Below are 10,694 nucleotides of genomic sequence, written 5' to 3'. Positions count from 1 at the left end.
CTGAACAGCAGTATTTCTGAATTTGAGGATTCTGAAACGAATGAACCCAGGATGAAACTGGGTTCAAGGATACTGATTAAAAACCAAACCAGACTCTAGATCTCAAAAGCTCTTCAAAATCATTTTTAAAGTAGGTGATGAAACCAAAGGTGCAGTTTTGCAGTGGCACCACTGCTGAGGGCACCTTCCCTTGGCAGGGGGGGCCCTGTCCCCCCACAGCGGACACACTGATGACCTGAAGCGGGGATGCCTGAGCTCTGCTTGTTTCTGATCAGTCAGCTCAACACCTTTTGCAAACAATTGATTTGAAATATTAAAAGCAGAATAACTCTTGTAGAGAAGTGTGGTGGGATAAATTGATCCAGGCTAAAAGATAAGAACAATTCCTAAAATTCCACCACTGGCATTGAAGTCTCACTTCTTGGCCACTCTACTTTTCCCTTTATTTTCATGCCTAGTTATGCACATATATAAGCCATTGGAAGTTAATGGAAAAGCAGGAAAATTTGGTAGATTTTAGGCATGATGTCAGTGCTATGCTACATACTTAGTCCGCCCATTCCTTTTTTTAGCCACAACAATATGAGAGGGTGAGACTCCATCAGCTTAGCAGAAATTTAACAAAGGAAAAAAATACTTGGAATTTGCAATTTGGTCCCTCATAATTAGAGTAGGCAGGACCTAAGTGTGATTTTGATCCAGTCCATTCCCAACCTGAGCAAGAATATTGTGTGTATTAAAAAATAGTCCTCCTGCTGTCGCCTGGTCTCTGAAAGCAATATTTACATGGTTGAGAGGAGAATGGCAAAGTGGCAGCTCAGATGTTCGTGGAGGTAGGTGTGAATCCGGAGGGGAAATTCATCTGCCGTGAGCGGGAGGCTGGACCAGATGACCTCCAGAGGCATCTTCCAACCTGGCTTACTGTGTTGAGGGGGGAGAACTTGCCAGGGGAAAGGCAGATTCATCTAGAGAAAGGCTTGATGGAGGATTACAAGATGGAGAGCAAACCAGGAACAGAAATCATGAAAGATGGGAGGAGAGAGCAGCCCTTCAGCTGGAAGAGCCAGAGACAGGGCTATGGAAGGGTCGTGGAGAGCAATGTAAGAGGAGAAGAGCTTCTCCTTGGCCCAACAGGTGTCCGAGGGGCAAGACCTTTGTGAATGACACCAAAATTATTGATTTTGCGACCAGCTCCATTGAACTGCTTGGCACAGACTTAACCCTGGAGTCCATGTATTGTTTGCTCCAACTTGTCGAACATTGAAGGCACAATTTTCCAAAGGGAAGGACAAAAATCATTTAGCTGGGAGCCAAAAGGGAAGGTTTTCTGCAAGCTGACTGATACCCAGCTTTTGTAAACTGCTTTTAAGAGGGCGACTTCAGGAGGCCCTTGCAGCATTTTCCCAACACACATTTTCTTCTCAGCAGGAGAAGATACACTCAGCATAGAAGCAGTAATTCCTGCACATGTCTTTGCTGGCAAATGATGTGTTTGGAGCCAGCAGAGAGCCTGAAACAGCTCCTTTTGCAGCCCAGCTGGGCTGCAGTGCTGGGCAAGCCTTCAGGCACTGCTGCACATTGTGCCTGGCAGTCAAAACCACAAAAAATCCAAAATAAATGGTTTGGGATTTCTTTTAAGCTTTTTTTTTTCCCTTTTTTTTTTTTTTTTCTGAAGGAAAGTCCTGACACAGGGCACCTCGTATCCTTGACCCATGCAGTTAATGAACACTGATGCCTGTATGAACTCTGGTATTTATTTCTTAAATACTACCTAGGACAGACAAGGAATAGCATTGCATGCATCCCTCGGAAAGAGTTATTGCAGATAAGAACCTGTCAAGCACCATGTGCACTGAGTGAGGATGTCACCTCTGTCTCTGGGTCACCACAGCTTGACATGGTTCACATTTATCCCCACTGAGCCCTGCAAGAGTCCCCTCCAGCTTCAGGTGAGCTGTGCTAGGCACCCTGAGCAGAGGTGTGTTTGGTCCAAATAACTCACTAAAGCCAAGCAGGGAATCAGTAGTGGGGGTAGGAATAGAAGCACAGACCACCTGAGACCTGCTGCACTCTTAACCACAAACCCGTCCCTCCTTCCCGCTCAGCACACCGCCCAGCCAGCCTTGAGGCATGCAGCAGGCACAGCGCTGGGTAAGGGTGAGCAGCGCTGGAGTGAGGGTGCAGCAGGTGCCTGCTGGGAGGGATCCCTCCAAGCGAGACCATCATCCTTGGTCCTTTCCTCTTGCTAGTGAGGGTGCAGCATGACACTCAGCAGTAAGAGCCCTGGTGACTCCATCTCAGTGTTATTCAGCTCAGGGCTTTCTGCAGATACAAATATTAGTTTTTCTTCTCCATCTGAAACATAAGAATTAAATAACAAACCCTGTCCTGCAAACTCCCCACAGTGGTGTAGCACAGGCAGCTGAACTGTTAAGTGGTTGGGGACATAAAAACCTGCTTCTATGCCCATTTAAGTTAACGAGAAAACATCCACTAAGCTTAGTGAGAAGAGGAGCTGCACGCTCGTCACGGGCTGTGAATGCATCCTGCTCTATAACGGGGTTGTTGGTGCAATACTGAGTCACGAAGCAGGACTGTGATGACAAAAATATCACTAATGGCAGAAAAATTATCCCAAAACGCTCAGAATTTTTAAAGCACAGCAAGACAAACAAAACTTGAAGCAATTTAACTGCATGTAAATTAGCTGCCTCCCGAAGAAAAGCTTGAGAAAAATGGTTTCATCAGAGACTCGTTAAAAATCACTAAAAACATTAATGCCATAAACATCCTCCCTCTGGCATAAATTTTGCATCCTTCCAGATGTATTTTTATTATTATGCCCATTTTATGGGACGAGAAAGTATGGCATGGCTATTAGGATTATTTTGCCCCAGAGATCACACCAAACAGTAGCCAAGAGGTACTAAACCCATCTTGTTTTATCAAATTTCCAGTCAGGTGTGCCTGGTTGCTGCACCGAGCTGCCAAATCTAAAATCCTTTATCAGATTTTATTTAGTCTTTGCTGAAGCAAAGCATTCCCCGATTTCAAGATTTAGTGCTGACGGAACCAGGAAGCCAATACCTGTGATTCCTGCAAATGTCCATTTACCCATGAAATAGAGCTGGGCCAGCAGAAAGAATGTGGGAAGAAACTTTGCTTGAGATTTAACCCCTTGAACGACTGGGAGGTATTTACAAAAGTCTTTGAGCTTTAGGCAGTACTGCACTCTCAAAAATTATTTAGGGCATTTCAGTGTAAACATACTTTAGCATCTGGATTTGCCAAGCTGCTGAACATAACGTGATGGGGCTATCCCTTGCATTTGCTCTGACATCCCAGACTTAATCTGTAATCCTGAAATCCTGGAGGTCAGAACAGTGCCTATCGACAGCTTTGTGCTAATAAGACAGTAACCTGGAGAGGTCTGAGATCTCCCAGGGGAGAAGGACCATCAGGAAAAGAGGTGCAGGTCAGCCTTCCCAGCAGGGAGGGGAGGGAAGGGAGCCAGGGTGGTGAGGCCCTCCGCATGCCCCCCGTACCCAAGCTGTGCTCTGCCACTACCCCCTCGCCGACAGCAGGAGAGATGGAGAGGGGAGACGGGCTAACTGAACACCCTAATCCCTCAGCACTGAAATGGAGTTATTTCAGCTCATCCTACCCTAACGTCATTATTAACTTTGGTCCCCCCACCCGTTATTCCCTCTTTATGACCTGATCTAAAATGACGATCAGTGGCAGCAACAGATGAGCAGAAACAGATAAAGGGCTCCCAGTGTGTAATGGACTGTACACATTGATGGTGACGGCGATGACCTTGGCTGCACCTCCAAAGATAAATCTGCAGTTTCCGTCTTTTTTATTTAGTCACAGACGTTAACCCCCAAGTTAAATTAGCAGCCTGCTATGGCACAGTCCCTTTCCAGGACACCTGAAAGAGTGCAGGCGCTCATAGACACATACCAAAAATGTAATTTCTGCTTTCTCTATGATCTTGCCTGTGTTATTTGAAGTTGTTATTAAGATACTCTAATTATTTTTTTAAAATCCAATAAAGACATCTAATATGTGTAATTTTGCTATAATGTCTTGGAAATAGTATGTAGTTTAGTGATATTGCCAGTGCTAAAATACCTGGTGCTACTCATATAGCTATGAGCTTTTATTTTCATCATTAGCCCAAAAGAACAGATCTTGATTACTTTATTTGTTAGGACCATTACATCTGACCCCCTTCTTTCCTTGGCCATAAGATACTTTCTGTTTTACTGTGAGCATTGTGAACAACCACAGAATTTTCCCTATTTTGTACTCTTGATGGTGTATGAAGTGTAGAGAGACAGATAGAAACAGGTATAAAGAGTGCTCAGGCAACCCATGGTGTGCAGCTAGGGTAACCATCTATGACAGAACCATGTGAGAGAGGAACATAATTTTTCCTGTTGCCACCAGATCTCTCCCTGGCCTTTTGCATTAATGAGTTAATTCAATCTAAAGCTGTGGGAGCTGAAGAGACCATGGGCTGAAACAGCATGGCTTTAGGCAAAATGATAATGAATGCAGAGGATGCAGGCAAGGCTGCAGCTTTGTAATAATAATAACAGGAGCATGATTGCCAGCACTTAATGCAGTCAGGCTGCCGACCTGCTGAATTACACGGTTAGACTGTGATGTACAACTTGGGATGGGTGACAGTGAAGGTCAATGCCCACACATTCAGTAATAGAAGGATTAAAAATATCTCTCTACTCAATAATCCCTCAATTAACAGCACTAGCAGCCTGGATGCGCCCGCCCATCCTTTCAACCCAGACGACTGGCCGCAAGTGCCTTGCCCAGCTCCTGGGAAGGGCAGTGCTGGGATGCTGGCAGCCATGCTCTGTACCCACCATGGCAGCCTACACTGCAGGACGAGCTGCCCCAGCCCCGGCACGAAGCAGCAGCTGGTTCCCCATGCTGGATGCGGGTGTGCAGCCGCTTGGCTTGCCTAAGTTTTGGCATGTGAGTAACTCTGTGCCAGCATGTAGTAACTACAGCGGCTTTGCCGGTGGTGTCCCCTCTCAGTCAGCACTCCAGTGCTCTGGATCAGGTGGTAAAGGAGGGGAGCAGCTGGGAAGCAGCCCCTGATGCCGGGTAACCTCCAGCCTGGGAGAATGGGGACCAGAAGTCACTGCCATAACCAGAGACCTGTCCGTGTCTCCTGAGTGCTGACAGCAATTGCATGAAAGATGTGGTATCCTTCTGCCATTGCTTTGGGCAATGAAACCTCACACAGCAGGTCCCACAGTGCCTGTGAGTTTATCCTTGAATTGTCACTGGTGTCCAAACTTGTCAGAAGACAACAAAACCAAAAAAAACCCCAAAAGACAACAACAACAACAACAACAAAAACAGGGGAAAAAAAACCCAAACAAACCCAAATCCAACAGCCTGCTCTTCTTTCATGGTGAAATTGTTATTTAAGGGAAAACCTGTCCCTGACCACAGTGGCAACAAGATCTAAACCCCTAAAATGCACAATTCCAGATACCTTCAGCCATACCTTTCCCTCTGCCTTAACATCTCCACCTTTCCCTCCAGCTTCGTATCCTGCTCAGGACTGTTGTTCTCACCTGAAGTATCCCACACAGAGGTACAGCCATGTTTGTCACTACAATTTAGCTCTAGTCCACAAATCTAATTTATTGATCTAATGATCTACAGAAATCATCCGAGTCTTCACCACCCCTTTTGTGTATTTTTGTAGCTTTTAGCCAACAGACTGAAGATTTTCCCTCATAATTTCATATATTTTAATCACATCTTCTATTGTATCTAATACCTTCCTTTATGTCTAGGGCAAGCCACACTGAACAGAAAACATTCTCCCACTCTTTACCTCTGCTGCTGCTTCATGCTGCGTGTCACACCCTGCGTTGCACTGCAGTGAGTACTTATCTCTAACTCACAAACATGTTTATTTTTCCAGCACTTTGGATGAGAAATAAATTCAGCTAACAATGCAGAACTAAAAACTGGCAGTTTAATTGCAGTTGTACAATATGCCTCCCCAGCGAACAAAACACAAGTGAGAACATTTCCTTCTCCTCTTCCCTGGTGTACCAGGCAATTGTTTCTGCGGCTGCATGCCCTGTACTGCAGAGACCTGATGTGGCAAGCAGGGACAGATTTTCATCTGCTTTGAACTTTGAGGGATGCATTCAGCCACATCTGTATTATCCTTACCTCTCCTGTTGATCTCCTTGGACTAAGTGGACAGCCAGAGAACCCTGGGTACTGGGTACCACACCAGGCCAATCTAAAAAGCACTTTAGGTTTCTGACTGTAACATACCCAAGCTAATACTTAGGAACAATAATAAAAAAATATATATGACAGAAAAGCAGCTTTTTTTTTTTCCTATCAGGATAGGTCCATCAGCTTTGAAGACTTGCCTGTCGCTATAGTATCTGCATTTCCAGTGGTCCCTGTGTGTTTAAAGTTAATTTAGTACTAAGTGTTATATCAGGACCTGGATATTGAACTCAGCTTCAATATATTAAACTGAATTTGCTCCTTCGGGTGGTCTCCTAATCCAATATTATATCATTTCATAACATCTGCCATAGTGAAACATCAAGCTGCTATGGCTTGTGGGGCAGTAAGTTACTTGTTTTACTCTGCACCCAAAGCCACAGTGAATCTCCTGCTCTTCCAGCCAGAGATGAAAGCAAGGGCATTGGAGGGGAGAAGTGGTCAGACCCCTTTGAAATTTCTTCCAGCCACTGATCTATGCCCTGAAACGGGAAAACAGATATTCCCTCTAGATCTACCTGATAGGAATACAAATGTTATTCTGCTTTTTATAAATGCCCCAATACTGTATTTAAGTTCTTTCTAAAACAGGTGAGCTCTGTTTTCCAGCTATCATTTCTCCCGGCAGACCAAATTTTCATTCTGCAGTTGTATTTTAGCACTGTTATAACTAACCATCTCCTCCAGGTTAAACCTGCAAAGGCATCCCAAATCATGTATGTAAATGATAGCTAAAAAATTCCCCAAACTGCTTAAGATTAATGATGATCTTCATTTTCATTTTCCACATATTTCTCTCCCTGTAATAGCCATGTGCTAAATCTTCATGAGATTTTTATAGTTTCACTGAAGGAATATTTGCATAATTATTAGTGCATAATCTGCTTTAATGGACCCACTGATTTTACTATTATGACTAAATGTATGTGGTTTCAAATTTAAGCATATAAAGTTCTGGACAGTTCTTGGACAGATCCTGTACCTGCTGGCAGGAAAAGCACACATCACCCATACCTGCGCCCGCTCCCAAGGGAGCAGCGTGGCCGGTGCCCAGGCAGGGTGCTGGTGATGGGCAGGGGGTGCAGTGGGGGCTGGGCTGCGGGGCTGTGCACCCACCCTGCCCCAGGGAGCACTGAGGAAACCACTGGCTGTCCTTGGCCTTCACCACACTCTGCCGGGGAAAACGCCACGGTGGAGACCCACATCCCCTGGTGCAAATGCAGGACGTCCACCCGGTAACTCCGAGGGGGTATGGGGGGCTCGATGCGGCACCAGGACCCCCAGATCCACCTACCCCGGGGGTCCGGCACACGTCCCGCTGCCCACCCCCACCCCGTGGCTGCTGGCAGGGCTGGTGGAAGCGGAGCTGCCCCTGTCATGGGCAGCGAGGTGCGGCGAGGAAGCGCCCCGGACAAATAGGGATTTGCAGAAAGGCAAACCAGGGGAAAGAGCCGCCTGCCTTGCTGCGGCGTGGGGTGTGCCAGTGGGCGACACTCCACTGGACATAATCCCCCCAGATCCCTGCATCGGGCATTGCTAAACGCTTGCCTTCAGGGATGCAGGGACAGGAGCCAACAGAAACCTGTAGGCTCAGTGCTTTGGGTAGGTTTTATGCCAGCTGAATAGGGTCTGGCCTCCTGCTCTCGCATTTTGGAACCCTCCCCCATGGGACTGACGTGAAAATATATAAAAAGGATCTCCTAAAATAAGAGGAGCGAGGTGTGTAGATGGTGTGATGACAGCAACTATATAAGGAGGCAGCACAGAATTTTTAGGGAAAGCATCAAGCTTCTGCTGTTTTCCAACCAGATCATACCTTCTCTATAAAATGTCATTTCCAGAATTTTTTTTTAGACTGTTTCAATAGATACTGATAAATGTTCTTCTCCTTAGGGCTTGTCAGGAACAGAGGTGATTGATACTACCTTCAGAAGTAGACAAAAATGTTCAGTACAGTATCTGTCAGTATGAGAGATTGCAAAAACAATGGTCTAAATCTAATCTCTATGAAAGTTTTTTTAAAATATTTAAAATTCCTAAAACAGCAATTCAGGTTTAAATCATAGCTCTTCATAAAAGCCATAATAAAGGCCTTTTGACTTTTAAAATCTGGGAAATAAATAAGAAAAGAAAAGCATGTAAAAAAATGTCAAAAGCAACAGTACTTTTGAATACAGTCTTGGGGTGAACTTCTTTTTCTGAATCAATTTTGAAATTCAATTAATAGTATTTAATAAAAATCCTGGCATGTTTTAATTGAGAGATTCCCCAGGCCTGAGCCCGGAGGCTGGGAATGCCTCTTCTCTCCCAGATCCAAGCTCAAGCCTGAAATTAAGCTTTTAATACCTTATTAACAGCAGAGGGTTTTGAGTGTAAAATGTTCTTAAAATGACATATTAAATTAACTTTCCTTATGTATTTTCAGATGGAAGTTAAATATTCCGCATGGCTCTAGACAGCAAAAGACAATCAAGTGGGATTAGCTGAACATTTTTTTTCTCCATTACATCAGACCTCGGGAGCTCGGCTGGGGCCAGCGTGGGCACTGGTGTTCCAGGTGCTAGGGCTGCAGCCCCGCACGGCATGCTGTACTGCACCCCTTGGCTGCCCTGCTTTTCCATGTAACATTTTCACTGAAATCCAGGAGAATTACTTATCTGACGGGTAATTTCGCTTGGTAGAAGCCATACAAATAATGAGCATCCTTGTGTTTCTCATATTACCTGTGCCGTTCTGGGGATTTCAGCTTTCTGAAACACAGTACCATATTCTAAATTTGTTCTTCCATAACAGCTGACAAATAACATTAATTATTATCCTTTCAGCTGTATGCAGGCAACAACAGGAGAAGTTTGTGATTTATTTTTTTTTAAAACAGAAGCTGTCAGAATAACATGATTAAATGTCGCTGTCATATCTCCAAATTGTGCATACTGTAATCCCCAAGTTTTTTCAACAGTTTTGATGGTACCTTATTTCCATAATAGCAGATAAACAACCATGTAGTACAAGGCTATAATTTCATTGATTGTTTCTGGCAACCTTGTATACCATGACAGCTCCTGCAGCTCGAGTGATTTGTCACTTGGAGCTCAAGATGCAAGTCTTCCGTCTGACACGGGCTCATATTTTACATACAGTCCACTTACTTACATTTCACATCCCCAAAATAAACATATTAAGATCACATAGAAATCTGATGCTTCATTCTACCTCACCTGCAGGGGGTCAGTAAAATGCCTCATCAAACATTTTTGGGCATCAAACAGTGCTCAGTGCACCTGAGCGGAGCAAGGCTTTTTTCTCCAGACTCCAGTGTCCCCTATGCTCCCTTCCCGCCCGGGCAGCCAGCTTGGGCTGGCACAGCTTCCTCAGGATTTCAAGCAATGTTTGGGGTGGGGAGCAGAAAAATGCCCCTCCAAAAGGGAGCATGACCCACAGCTGGAAAACCTTGGCTTCTGTGTCCGTCCTGAGGCTCGGTCTCCCTCAGGGACAACCTGGTGTGAAGGCAATTGGGGCAGCATGTGTCCGGGGGCGTTCCTGGAAAGCACCGCCACTGCCGGCGTGTGGGAAAGCTGCCCCTTTTGTCTCTTCGGTAGACACGTGGTCAGCGTCCTCTTTTGTAAATGGTGCAGCTGTAAGAAATTAGGATATAACTTCTGGATAAATAGATTTATTGGTGCAATTTGATTTTATGTGGCTAGAATGGAGTGTTTATAAAATATTTATAGTTTTCCTTCACAGTGATACGAGAACCAGTTAAACAGTGCATGGGTCTTCATTAGTTCTACTTCACATGCAGGTTTGTTTTCTGTCTTGTCTTGTCTTGTCCCTTCATTAAGTTGGCCCTCATGGTAGATTAGCCCAGATCATTAATTAATAATTACCTCATCTTTATAAAATCAGATTCCTCGAGTTAGTGCTACTGGTTATGAATTTAAGATTATGCATAAACCTGTATGCATTTCCCTGCTCCATATTTAAGTCATTCTGCTATTCATCCAAAACCTCAACAGAACAGATAATAAACCACTTCGTGAACAGATGTGCCACTTATTCATCTAGTTCTATAATGATAACGAAGAAAATTTAATCTGGAGTGTCTATGGAAGATGATCTAAAAGACAGATTGGTATGAATAATAAAGATGCTACACAAAAATTTAAGAAATGACATGAAAAGGCAATCCTTAACTACTCTGAAATGCTGCCCTTGATATAGTCCAATAGTGTATAAAAACAAGCACCTCTTGGGTGTTGGACTCTACAAGGAGCTACTGTTTCTGCAGATGTAAATGCTCTAAATTGCTTTTACTTTAAAGAAGTATAGAAGATAATTTCTCTTACAGCTGTAAGCAACATCTGACATTGCAAAATGCTGAAAACACACTGAAGAGA

The sequence above is a fragment of the Falco peregrinus genome, chromosome 8 (assembly GCF_023634155.1).
Source record: "Falco peregrinus isolate bFalPer1 chromosome 8, bFalPer1.pri, whole genome shotgun sequence".
Lineage (NCBI taxonomy): Eukaryota > Metazoa > Chordata > Aves > Falconiformes > Falconidae > Falco > Falco peregrinus.
This window is presented reverse-complemented; position numbering follows the sequence as displayed.